At 37.0% G+C, this 14,295-nt stretch overlaps 1 protein-coding gene across 10 annotated transcripts in view; it reads left to right on the forward strand.

The window, feature by feature from the left end:
• Window positions 1-14,295, forward strand: part of RNF111 (ring finger protein 111) — a 94,588-nt gene that overhangs the window by 12,371 nt on the left and 67,922 nt on the right. For 2 of the 10 annotated variants that reach the window (XM_055435600.2, XM_055435601.2), the window contains exon 2: window positions 2,558-2,757. The exons of the other annotated variants lie outside the window; for them this stretch is intronic. The gene's annotated coding sequence lies outside the window, so the exon portion shown is untranslated. The remainder of the gene's footprint in view (window positions 1-2,557; window positions 2,758-14,295) is intronic. 10 annotated transcript variants of the gene reach the window in all.

Raw genomic sequence — 14,295 nt, forward strand, 5'->3', positions numbered from 1 at the left:
GAGTTGACTCACTGGAAAAGACTCTATTGCTAGGAAAGGTTGGGGGCGGGAGGAGAATGGGACGACAGAGAATGAGATGGCTGGATGGCATCACCGACTCTGTGGACATGAGTTTGAGTGAACTCCAGGAGTTGGTGATGGACAGGAAGGCCTGGCATGCTGTGATTCATGGGGTCGCGGAGAGTCGGACACGACTGAGAAACTGAACTGAACTGAACATAATGATTTGGAGAAGGAAATGGCAACCCACTCCAGTGTTCTTGCCTGGAGAATCCCAGGGAAGGGGGAGCCTGGTGGGCTTCCGTCTATGGGGTCACACAGACTCGGACACGGCTGAAGTGACTTAGCAGCAGCAACAGCAACATAATGATTATACGTAAAAATAAGATCTCAGAACTTAAGTGAACATGTAAAAGCCCTCATAACTATACATTTAGTTTTTAAAAAGAGAGACCAAATCCAACAATTTTTCTAGGAATTAAGATCCAAGTGTTTGTGTCAGACCTTTTTAGGCAAGTCATTTGACTGCCGTTGTTCTCAGTTCCCTGGAGATAATAGTTTTTAGTGAGGATAAAATGAAATAAAATCATGGCACATAGTTTCTTATAGGCTTTATCTGATCTGGCCTTTGACTACTTCTGATCACCTTGTATGTCATCCTCTCCTTTTATTCCCACTCCTGTTCTTTGTACATGTTAGGTTTGTTCCTACCACATGATCTTTCCTTACTATTCCCCCTGCTAGGAATGCTCTTTCTCCAGAACTGTGTAGCTTGGCTGACTGGTGGCTGGTTCCTTCTCATGATTGTGTCTTTTAGCTTCTTATCTAAGACACTATTGATGGTTAACATTTACTATTTGTTTTGTTGCCTTAAGAGCACATATTTCTAAAATTATCTTGATTATTTGTCTGCTTGTGTCTTGTTTGTCCTCATTTGCATGCAGATTCCTTGAGAAACTTTCTGTATTCCATTCACTGCTGATCCCTGTGCCTAGAACTTGTAATGGGCTCTCAATAAATATTTATTGACTGACCACAGTACATAAGTAAATGGTAACTAATATACTATCAGTGATATTGTATCTCTTAATATGTTAATAAACTGCTCTAAATTTCATTTCTATTACTTGGGTGTTGTTTCCAGATCTTGATCTGCTTCCAGATGCTTGGAATTGAAAAAGCTTGGGTAGCCTAATCTGTTATTATCCTCCTAGAACTGAATTGATCTTCCTAAAACCTTCTTCCTAGACTTGTGTTTACCTGTTTTATTCCTGTTTAAGTAAATATTTTTCCTCATGGATAGCAGTTCTGGGTAGCAGTTCTAAGGCCTGGACTTATTTTTCAGTCATCTGCCTTTATCTTAAACAAATTTCAGTTTAAAAGATTTTTGTTTTTTTTGTCTTCTGTCATCTTTACTGATCCCTAGTTGCCTCTTTGTCAGTTGGCAATGTCTTCCATAACAGGAAGAAGTCACAGTTTATGTACACTAAAACTAAAATCCTGAGGATTGCCTCAAAAGTATATGCGTAAATGTAGGTTAGGCTTAACATGTATGGAAATCCATATTAGGGTTAGGATTTCTGTATTTATGTAGAATGTGAAATTCTTGGAACAGGGTAGTGTTTTAACTATCTTTTAAATTATCACCTTGAGCAGTTACTGGTAGCAAAAAAAATTCAGAAGGTTTTTTTGAGTAACGTGGCTGACATTACTGTACTGGATAGTAACTACTTGGTTTCCCCAAACCAGTACCCTAGGATTGCTTAATAGCTTGCTAGTTTTGCTTTTTGCCACAAAAGATTTTCACTTGCTATCTGAATGCACAGATTCAAGGAAGATAAAAATGTCATTTAGTCCAAATAACCTTGGAAATCCCTAAAGTTGCCCATAAAATGTAAAATATAGATACACAGTCTCTAAAAGCCCAAAACATCCTATTTTTCCTTCAGTATTGGAACAAATTGTGTTTCATTGTTAAACACCAGATGAAGTAGTAGGCTGTAGTAGGCTGTGTTTGTGGTCCATGTTCTAGGAAAAATAAATGGCTCTAAACATTAGAATCTGACAGCACAGCAAGATGCTCATATCATGAGAGGCACATGGGAAGTGAAACCAACTAGAAAGTAGTAAAATATGTTTTTGTGTCCATTTTGGGCATTTACTCATTGAGCAGAATAGCAGGCATGACCTACATGGTCTAAATTATTCTTTTTTCTTCATGAGGTTCAGTGTATATGAGTGTATACTCTTATCTAGAGGTGTTCCCCCATTTAGTTTTCAGTATATCTTTACCTTCAGGTGTAAAATGTCAGTTTTTCTCTTATGACTCTTATTCTTTGGAACACCATATTCTTTAATTAATATTCTCCAGGTTACATATTTTGACCTAGATCACATCGATAAAGCAGAAACAACTTTTATCAAAGTATACATCTTGGAATTCACTCAGGGAGAAATTGTACCCTTGGATACTGTTGCTCAGGATGTTAGATCTTACATTCTCAAGGCAGCTGACATCTTTTCTAATCTAGTTTTCTGTTTTATTTTGTTACCCCAGTCCTTGTTTTCAGGCTTTAACAACTCAGGGTTTCAGTCTGATCAACAAGAGGAATTTGAGGTTCTTTCAAATAAGACTGACTTTTGCGGTGGGTGACCTTACAGAATTGAAGGCCTGCAAAAGAAAAAATTCATGGCAGGGGAAGATTGTGGACTTTTTCTGCCAGGATGATTGCTTAACATTTACAACAAAACTTTGAGGTAAATATTTCCATTATTCAGGTGAGGAAATTTAGGCACAGAATGGTTAGTAATTTGATGAAGGCTCATGGCAATGATGGGGTTGAAGGGATTTAAGTTCATTAGGTTTTGAGTCAACCTAAGAAAGGAATTCCAGAATTCAGGAGCTTAACATGTATTTCTGTATTGCCTTACAGGAAAACATTAAGCTGTATTTTTTCTCCACTGGGCATGGCTGTTGTCAAAAGAGAAGGAAAGATGGTGTGATTATGAGGGACTTAATTTTTCTGTGCTTTCTCTGTGTATTTCAGATTTTTTATAGTGAACGCATTTAAAAAATCAATTTAATTGAAGTATAATTTTATAAAAAGTATAAGGTACATATTTTACTATACAGTTCATTGAGTTTTAGCAAATATATACATCCATGTAATCAACACCCCAGTCAGGACATAAAACATTCCATTACTTTAGAAAGTTCTTTCTTGTTCCTTCGTCATAAGTCATCCCTGGCTCCTGTCCCAGGCAACCACTGATCTGATTTTTGACATTATAGATTAGTTTTGTTTGCTCTAGAATGTCATATACATACAGATTATATAATATTACTATTTTGTGTCTGGCTTCTTTTGCTCATCAAATGTTTTCTCTCTAACATTTTACTGTGAAAAATTTCAAGCATATTAAAGTTGAAAGAACTGTACAGCAAATGCCTATTTCCCTATTACCTAGATTCTACAGTTACCAATTTGCTTTTTTGTTTTATCACATATCCTTCTATCTATCCATTCCTGTAATCATTCACCAGTCAAGTCAATTACTGTTTGGCTTTGTATTTTAAATTAAGTTGCACACAGTGCATTTTACCCCTAAACAAATTCAGCTCCCATGTCATTAACTAGAGTTGAATACTTATATATTGTTCTTTGTTTTTGAAGTAAAATTTACATATAGTTAAATGCACAAATATTAAGTGTACCATTTAAGTCTTGTCAAATGTATACATTTGTGTAATCAAAATCTTATGAATAAGTAGAATATTAACATTACCATCACCTCAGATAAGTTCCCTAGAACTTCATGCAGATGAAATCAGTATAGGTATTTTGTATCTGATTTCCTTCCCTTAGCAGGATGTTTTTGAGATTCATCTATAATGTTTAATTGTATCAGTAGCTCCTTCTTTGCTGTTGTTATTGTTGCTGTTTGGTATCCCATTGTACCTATATATAGAAATTTGTTTATCTTTTCACTCCTTGGAGATTTCCCACTGTTTGGTTATTATGAGTGAATATTTGCATATTTGAACATTTTTGTATACCTGTATTTTCCAACCTAGGTGTGGAATTACTGAATCATAGGTTAGATAAATGTGACTTTGTTTGAAGCTACTTGGAGTTGTATGTGGAGTTCCACTTGTGCCACATCCCTTAACACATGGTGTTTTGGTCTTCTTAGCCTTTTAGCCCTTTTTGGGTATAGAGTTGTATCTTGTGGTTTTAATTTGCATTTCCCTGATAACGGAAACTATTGAGCATTTTTTTGTGTACTTACTGGCCATTTGTATATGTATATGTTTAGAAAAATGTTAAATATTGTTTACCTGTTATTTGGTGGGCTTGTCTTACTGAGATGTAAGAGTTTTACATATATTCTGGATTCAAGTTGGGTGTGTATTTGTGTAATATATACATGTAAATTATGTGTTGTTCAGTCGCTCAGTCATGTCTGACTCTTTGAGACCCCATGGACTGCAGCACGCCAGGCCTCCCTGTCCATCACCAACACCCAGAGCCTGGTCACACTCTTGTCCATTGAGTCGGTGATGCCACCTAACCATCTCGCTCTGTCATCCTCTTTTCCTCTTGCCTTCAATCTTTCCCAGCATCAGGGTCTGTTCTGATGAGTCAGCTTTCACATCAAATGGTCAAAGTATTGGAGTTTCAGCGTCAGCATCAGTCCTTCTATTCAGGACTGATCTTTAGGATTGACGGGTTTGAACTCCTTGCAGACCAAGGGACTCTCAAGAGTCTTCTCCAACACCACAGTTTAAAAGCATCAGTTCTTTGGTGCTCAGCTTTCTTTATAGTCCAACTCTCACATCCATACATGACCATTGGAAAAACCATAAATTTGGAAAAGACCCTGATGCTGGGAAAGATTGAGGGCAGGAGGAGAAGGGGACGACAGAGGATCAGATGGTTGGATGACATCACCAACTCAATGGACATGGGTTTGGGTGGACTCTGAGAGTTGGTGATGGACAGGGAGGCCTGGCGTGCTGCGGTTCATGGGGTCACAAAGAGTTGGACACGACTGAACGATGGAACTAAACTCATATCCATACATGACTACTGCAAAAGCCATAGCTTTGACTGCACTGACCTTTGTTGGCAAAGTAGTGTCTCTGCTTTTTAATATGCTGTCTAGGTTTGTCATAGCTTTTCTTCCAAGGAGCAAGTGTCTTTTAATTTCATGGCTGCAGTCACCATCTGCAGTGATTTTGGAGCCCAAGAAAATAAAGTCTGTCATTGTTTCCATTGTTTCTCCATCTATTTGCCATGAAGTGATGGGACCGGATGCCATGATATTAGTTTTCTGAATTACATGTATGTACATGTATGTACATGTAATTTTCTCTGTCTTAAGCTTGCTATCTTGACTTTTTCTTTTCTTAATGGTATTAATGGTATCTCTGAAGAGCAGAAGGTTTTTATTTTGATAAAGTCCAGTTTATCAGTTAAAATGTTTAGTCTTTTTTGTGATCTCTGAAATCAGTGTCACATGATGTGATCATGTACAATTTTTGCTCATTTCTTTTTGAAGTGTTAGCTTTTAGGTTTAAGTCTGTGATCTGTTTGAGTTATTTTTTGTCTCATGTGAGGTAGGAGTTGAAATTTTCCCCATGTAATTCACTGGTTGTTCCACCACCATTTGTTGAAAAGACTGTCTCCTTCCCATTGTCTTGGACCTGTTGTTGAAAATCATTTGATGATATGTGTGAGGCTATTTCTGGACTTTCCAGTGTATCCAAATGCTAATAGCACCCTGTTTTGATACAGTTGGCTTTAATGTCATCTTGCTGTTTGTTTTCTATTTGTCCCATCTCTTCTGTTCCTTTTTTCTCCCCATTTCTTGCCTCCTTTTGACTTGAGTTTTTTCAGAGTCTGCCTTCAAGGAATAATAGTTTATTTCATGTATAATACAAGAAACTTACAATGGTTTATTCTCTTTGCTTCCCTCCTGTGCTTTGCGCTATTATATTGACATACATGTTGCTTTTGCATGTTATTAGTTTGGGGATAATTTCTTTGTTGAAATTTGGGAGTGATGTCTAGAGAATTATCCTTGTGAAGGTGAGTATCGATGAGGAAGATGCTGATAAAACTCACTTTTTCTCATTCTACTTTGATAAAAGTGATCACACAGTAATGATTTATGAAAATCATAATTAAAAAGTTTAAATTTGATCAACTCAGAGCAGAAAACTTTGATATTTAAGGCCCCCAGAAAAGGATGGTTATATAATATATTCTTTTTGTAGAACTAGACCAGAATTACAACTTGGAGCATCTGTAAGTGACTGTCTCTGAATTACGCAGTTATTGACTTTAGGGAAATTATTGGGTGAAACATGTAAAAATTCCTCCCCTATGTTTTAAATCTATATATAAGGTAAACTTAGTTGTACTTTATATTAAAGGTTTTGCTTTTAAATAATTTTGTTCATCTTATTCTAAACTTTTATTTTCAGGTCTTGATTTTTGTTATTCAGTTTATATGTAATTCTTTTTCAGCTTTGTATCACTTGAGACTCTGGTGAACATTCCATTTATGCTTTCATGTGAAATCATTGCTAAAAACAGCTTTTAAAATTCATGGTGGAGGCTAATTTTTAATTATACACCTCATTTTATGTTGCTGATTATCTGTACATTTCCAGACAAGTTTTGGGACTGCTCTTTATTCTGTTTTAACTTCTAAGTGTGTTCTAGCTTACAGTTCTTCTCTGTCTACTGAAGGATAATGAAGTTGAGACTGTGCTGCCTGATGAGAGTGGTAGGGAGCTTAGTGTTTACAGGTAGAGGTTAAAGGAGAACATAGAGCTTTAGTTCTTGTGAAATAGATTCCTCTGTCTCAGATTAAATTCAGAAAACTTCTGGGAGAAATTTTGTAATTCTGTGGACCTTTGTCTCTTCTTTCATATGCTGATAAGAATCCCAAGAAGTCATCTTGGACTTCCCTGGTGGTTCAGTGTTTGAGAATCCAACTGCCAATGCAGGGTATATGGGTTCCATCCTGATCCGGGAAGATCCCACATGCTGTGTGGCAGCAAAGCCCGTGTGCCACAACTACTGAACCTGAACACTGCAGCTACTGAAGCCCTTGTACCTAGAGCTGATGGTCGACAACAGGAGAAGTCACCATAATGAGAAGCCCAAGCACTGCAATGAAAAGTAGCTCCTGCTCACCACAACTGGAGAAAATCTTTGAGCAGCATGGAAGACCCAGCACAGTCATAAATAAGTAGATAAATAAATGAAGTCATGTTATTTTCTTCTTTTATTCTTAACAGTATTAATAATTCTAGGCATAATTGTTTGAAGTGAAATGGCATCTTTGAAGATTATATGCTGTCTTTCAGAAGATCATGTGTTATCTTTCAGATCACTGGTTTTTAAAATTTTGTAGGTGTAATTCATCATTAAATATGTAGTTCATTCAGAGAACTTCTGCTGTGGAAAATAGGGTAACCAAGTCTCATTTCTTCCCATTTCACTTTTCTCTTTTATTCTTCTGAAAAACCTTCCTTGGTACAGCCTCCCCTTCAGAATTGAATTAGATTCTACTTCAATGTGTTTCAGTGTATACCTCCTTCATGACACTGTATTTTAATTACCTACTGATAGGTTTCTGTATCTGCTGCACTTTTCTTGGGTTCCGAAATCACTGCAGATGGTGACTGCAGCCATGAAATTAAAAGACACTTGCTCCTTGGAAGAAAAGCTATGACAAACCTAGACAGCATATTAAAAAGCAGAAACATTACTTTGCCAACAGAGATCGGTACAGTCAAAGCTATGTTTTTCCAGTAGTTTTTCCAAAGTTTTTTCTAGTAGTCATGTATGGATGTGAGAGTTGGACCATAAAGAAAGCTGAGCGCTAAAGAATTGATGCTTTTGAATGGTGGTGTTGGAGAAGACTCTTGAGAGTCCCTTGGACTGCAAGGAGATCAAACCCGTCAATCCTAAAGGAAATCAATCCTGAATATTCATTGGAAGGACTGATGCTGACACTGAAACTCCAATACTTGGACCACTTGATGTGAAGAGCTGACTCATCAGAACGGACCCTGATGGTGGGAAAGATTGAAGGCAGGAGGAGAAGGGGACAACAGAGGATGAGATGGTTGGATGGCATCACTGACTCCATGGACATTTTGTCACAGTTCTGGAGAGTAGAAGTCCAAGAACAAGTGTGTCTCTATGAGTGTCCAGATTTCCTCTTTTCATAAAGGACACCAGTCAAATTGGATTAGGGCCCACTCATAATGACCTCAGAGAAGGCAATGGCAAGCCACTCCAGTACTCTTGCTTAGAAAATCCCATGGATGGAGGAGCCTGGTAGGCTGTAGTCCATGGGGTCGCTACAAGTCAGACATGACTGAGCAACTTCACTTTCACTTTTCACTTTCACACATGGAGAAGGAAATGGCAACCCACTCCAGTGTTCTTGCCTGGAGAATCCCAGGGATGGGGGAGCCTGGTGGGCTGCCGTCTATGGGGTCGCACAGAGTCAGACACGACTGAAGTGACTTAGCAGTAGCAGCATAATGACCTCATTTAACCTTAATTGCTTCTAAAGAAGTAAAAGGGCCCTATATATAGTTACATTTTGAGATACTGTGGGCTAGGATTTCAACATATGAATTTAGATAGGACACAGTTTAGTCCATAACACATGAATTCCTTGATTTGGTATACATTCTAGCTGAAGAAGATTCATTATGGTCTAACGCCAAACCAAGATTGTCAAGGTTGGGACCAAAGATTTCCTAGTTTTCGTAAGAAGAAATGGCTTAATTCTGGTGTTTTGTCTTAATGTAATTGTAGTATATACTGAATGATTAAGGCACTGCAACGTTTAGTATTTGGAAGTCCTACCTAACTGTTCTCCTGTAATAATAAGTTTTATTTCCCTTATTCTTTATATCACAAAAGCATGATAAAACACACAGTCACACACAGTATATATTTAATGATTAAGACACTGTAACATTTAGTGCTTGGAAGTACTACCTAGCTGTTCTCATGTGATATAAATTTTCCTTTACTCTTTACATCAAAAAAGCATATTAAAACACAGTCACACACACATCTGGGCACATGTGTGCTTTGTGTACATATTGATTGTTAATGTATGGTTGCTGAACATTTTAACCCAGGAGATACATTTATTAATTGAAGTATTTGGTTTCCCTGGTGGGTCAGTGGTAAAGAATTTGCCTGCAGTTCAGGAGACCTGGGTTTGATCCTTGGGTCTGAAAGATCCCCTGTAGAAGGAAATGACAACTCACTTCAGTATTCTTGGCTGGAGAATACCAGGGACAGAGGAGCCTACCAGGCTACAGTCGATGGAATCACCAAGAGTTGGAGAGTCAGATATGACTGAGAGGCTAAGCATGCACTTGGTAGTATCTATGTGTGTTGACTTTGTCTTCTGCTGTGGAGTCATAAAAGCAGCTTTTCAAAAGTACTTCTACGTGTTTTTAAAAAAGTTAGAAAGCTTTAAGCCATGCTTGTTGTAGGGCATCCAAATAGGGAAGAGTCATTAGGTTCTTCTGTTTTATTCTGAATTTAAGAAAAAATGAACTCTCTGGATGCAAAAAGAAAGTGTATTACCAAGAAACCTGCAATGGACAAAGAAGTGTGTTTGAGAACTTCTGCTTACAGAAATTGCAGTCTTCTTAAAGCCTGTTCCTCTCCATCGTATTCATCTTTGTTGCTGTCATCATTAATAATATTTGTATTATTTTGTCGTAATTGCTATTATTTCAGTCTTACCTTTCTCTTTCCATAATGCTGAAATTTTTGGCAATGATTTGCACTGTCAGGGCAAGGGAAAGATTAGGAAGGTTGGAGCCTTTTTGCAAATTGCTTTTGCTGGACTTGGGTTCCAAGTAATGGAAATCAGAGCTTTTAAATCTATTTCTTCCTTGAAACTTTATTAAATATTTTAGACCTGGATCATGTAGAGTTTATTGTTTAATTATCTTGGAAAACGTGATTTGAAATAGTAACTGTAGCTCTCTGAAAAGGTTTTAGTCAGAACAGCAGAGTTCATCCTTGTAACAGTTAAAGAATCAGTGATACTCACAGGTTTTCTGAACTTTTCAATTTCTTGTTTTTTTAAAATTCTATAGTTCAGCCTTTGTTCTCCTACTTATACTTAACAACTTAGATCTGAAGAATGATACCTACTAGAGATTAAAGTTTTTAAATAACAAAGCTGAATCTCTTTCCTTTTTTTTTCTCTTTGGTTATTTTGCTCTCTGAATTTCTCAAAAAAAGACATTATAGATAGAAGTCACCTGTGTTTTCTTTATCAGTTAAGGAAATTTCATTTTAGGAATATAGTTTCATATTTTGAAGATATTTTGTATTTTTAACAGCTTTATGCTTTTACCGTTTTTGTGAATTTATTTGCAGTTTTTTTTGTACTGTTGACATTGTCATCTTGTACATTTTCAATAAAAATTAAGATGATATTGTTAGTCACAGTTGACCTGTAACCATGTTAACCATGGTAAGCAACTAAAAATTACCCATATTATTATAAATATGTCTGAAACATGCTGTATGCTTCTTTTATTGAGAACAGTCTGTCTTCTGGAGGGCTCAGAATCATGATCAGAACATGAGCCTTTTGCTTTATTTCAGTATTGCCCTCAGAATCTTTTCACATAAATAATATAATCTAGACAAACTGCTGACTCTTTAGTTATTGGGACAGGTGCTTTAGTTCTTCTGTCTTAATTTTTAGCTGTTGCCACCAGTATTATATCTGTTAAATCCAAACAATACTTATTCAGTTCAGTCAGTTCAGTTCAGTCGCTCAGTCGTGTCCGACTCTCCGCGACCCCATGAATCACAGCACGCCAGGCCTCCCTGTCCATCACCAACTCCCGGAGTTCACTCAAACTCATGTCCACAGAGTCGGTGATGCCATCCAGCCATCTCATTCTCCGTCGTCCCCTTCTCCTCCCGCCCCCAACCTTTCCCAGCATCAGAGTCTTTTCCAGTGAGTCAACTCGTCTCATGAGGTGGCCAAAGTATTGGAGTTTCAGCTTTAGCATCAGTCCCTCCAATGAACATCCAGGATTGATCTCCTTTAGAATGGACTGGTTGGATCTCCTTGCAGTATAAGGGACTCTCAAGAGTCTTCTCCAACACCACAGTTCAAAAGCATCGATTCTTCGGCGATCAGCTTTCTTCACAGTCCAACTCTCACATCCATACATGACCACGGGAAAAACCATTGCCTTGACTAGACGGACCTTGGTCGGCAAAGTAATGTCTCTGCTTTTTAATATACTATCAAGGTTGGTCATAACTTTCCTTCCAAGGAGCAAGCGTCTTTTAATTTCATGGCTGCAATCAGCATCTGCAGTGATTTTGGAGCCCAAAAAAACAAAGTCTGACACTGTTTCCACTGTTTTTCCATCTATTTCCCATGAAGTGATGGGACCAGATGCCATGATCTTTGTTTTCTGAATGTTGAGCTTCAAGCCAACCTTTTCACTCTCCTCTTTCACTTTCATCAAGAGGCTTTTGAGTTCCTCTTCACTTTCTGCCATAAGGGTAGTGTCATCTGCATATCTGAGGTTATTGATATTTCTCCCAGCAATCTTGATTCCAGCTTGTGCTTCTTCCAGTCCAGCGTTCCTCATGATGTACTCTGCATATAAGTTAAATAAGCAAGGTGACAATATACAACCTTGACGCACTCCTTTTCCTATTTGGAACCAGTCTGTTGTTCCATGACCGGTTCTAACTGTTGCTTCCTGACCTGCATACAGGTTTCTCAAGAGGCAGGTCAGGTGGTCTGGGATTCCCATCTCTTTCAGAATGTTCCACAGTTTATTGTGATCCACACAGTCAAAGGCTTTGGCATAGTCAATGAAGCAGAAATAGATGTTTTTCTGAAACTCTCTTGCTTTCTCCATGATCCAGCGGATGTTGGCAATTTGATCTCTGGTGCCTCTGCCTTTTCTAAAACCTGCTTGAACATCTGGGAGTTCACGGTTTACATACTGCTGAAGCCTGGCTTGGAGAATTTTGAGCATGACTTTACTAGCGTGTGAGATGAGTGCAATTGTGCGGTAGTTTGAGCATTCTTTGGCATTGCCTTTCTTTGGGATTGGAATGAAGACTGACCTCTTCCAGTCCTGTGGCCACTGCTGAGTTTTCCAAATCTGCTGGCATATTGAGTGCAGCACTTTCACAGCATCATCTTTCAAGACTTGAAATAGCTCAACTTATTAGTATTAGCTTATTAGCATTAAATATAAAATAATATAAAAGCTTATTAGTATTAAATATGAAATAATAGTTTCTGAGTATTTAATTGCATGTGACCTTCCTGATAATTATTTTTAACCTTCATAGAATCATTTCTCTTTAGGTTCTGTTCTCAGGAGTTAAAGTTACTATAAATCTGACTTCCAAATAAATGGAGTATTTATTTCTGCCTTATAGAAAGAGAAAAGGGGAGTTATTTCAACAACATGATAAAACCTGAAGAGTATTTTATGCAAAGGAATTATAAGTTACTGAATTATAAAAGATATAGCATATTTTAACATGAGTATTTGCTTGGGTGGGAGTATGAAGTTTAGGACCAAGTGTGGTATCAGCAAAAAACAACATTCATTCTGGAATAGCATAATTCTATAGTGTTCTGCAGTTTGTGGTTCTGGCTCGCTTGTTGAGCAGTGCTCTGAAAAAAGTTGAAGGCTTCAAGGTCATATTTTGGCTCAAGTTTGGTTGATGCTGGATATGCAATCCTTGATCTGGTAAATAAGTTCTCCTTCCTTCACATGACCCTCCACTCCTAGAACCACCTTTTGCCCCCACCACTGCAAAGCCTTCTCCCTGGTCTCTTCTTGTTTTCCTTGCACATTTTTTATTGTTGTATCTTATTTATATTCTGCCCACAGAACCATAAAGCCCATCATAGGTAGTGATTCTTGTGTATGCACTTTAACTGGTCATTGCATTTGCCTTTGACCTAGACTTCTAGTCATTCTGTAATTAATTGAATAACTGGGCATACACTGTATCAGTGAGAAATTTTCATTTTGACTTTTTCAGCCTACCATCATTTGGATCCACCCTACCTATCTTAAATAGTATTTCCTGCTTCTCACAAGGATGTGCTCACTTTTTTGTTGAGGTTCGCTTCAAAGAGTCTTGCATAAGTCACAGTAATTTTTATTTTTGTATTTTTTTATTTATCCATACTTCTTTGGCATCGTTCAACATATGTGACTGTTTATTCATAAGTAAAAGACCAAATCTCTTAAAATTACTGACAAAAATTAGTTCAAAGTCTTAAATGTGCTCCAGTGAATATTTCAGATCTTATTTAGCAGTATAGTTTAATTCTACATTTAGCTCTTGCATATTGTTAAATTTTGATAAGATATTAGTCTAGTTAAAGTAGGTATCTTTCCACTTATAAAGTCTTTTTGTTGGCCTCTGTCACTTTAAAAAAATAAAGAATTCTCGATTCCCTGAGTTCCTATTGCCAAGGAAACCTGGAGGCCATTTGAAGTTCAGTTTTGGAAAGTGAAAGTTTACATAATAGTAATCTCTAAGAGTAGTTTGTAAATTTGAAGCCTTTTGAAAGCTGACAGATTGATTACTTGAATGCAAGATTGTGGAGGTTTGTTTTCCTTGCGCACTTTTTGACTTTTTACTGATACTTTTCATTTAACTCAATAATAATAATTATTATGCTTTAATTGGTGAAAGATTTTGTGAAATGGTTTGATGATAGATTATTACTTTCCAAGCATGAAAATTTTCTTCATAGAGATAAGTTCAGAAACAACATGCCTAGGACTATAGAGTAGTATCATTAACTGAAAAGGATAATCAACTCTCAAATTTGCCAACAGTTAATTGCCACCTATCAGTTTCTGCCTTATTTTGTTATTAAATCGTCCAGGACAGGTGGTCATTTCTGGTCAGTAAGGAGAAATTTTATGCTTAGCAAAGATTCTCATAAAAATCATGCTATCATATATTTGATTTATATAGAAATCTGCTGATAACAAAGTTGTGTGTCCTAGTCTAGAAAAATAGAATATAATCAGTTCTTATTTTTCACTCCTTTAAAAATTCTTGTACTTTGATTTCAAAAGTGGCAAATGATCATTTTATAAAAAATTCACACCGTGCAGAAATTTGTAACAAAAATACATATGCTCCTAACCCGTGCTTTAAATCTCCATCCACAATTACAGTCCTAAACTAAGTGTATATTTTTCTATAT

The sequence above is a fragment of the Moschus berezovskii genome, chromosome 9 (assembly GCF_049115385.1).
Source record: "Moschus berezovskii isolate FMDL1 chromosome 9, NW_MosBer_1.0, whole genome shotgun sequence".
NCBI lineage: Eukaryota > Metazoa > Chordata > Mammalia > Artiodactyla > Moschidae > Moschus > Moschus berezovskii.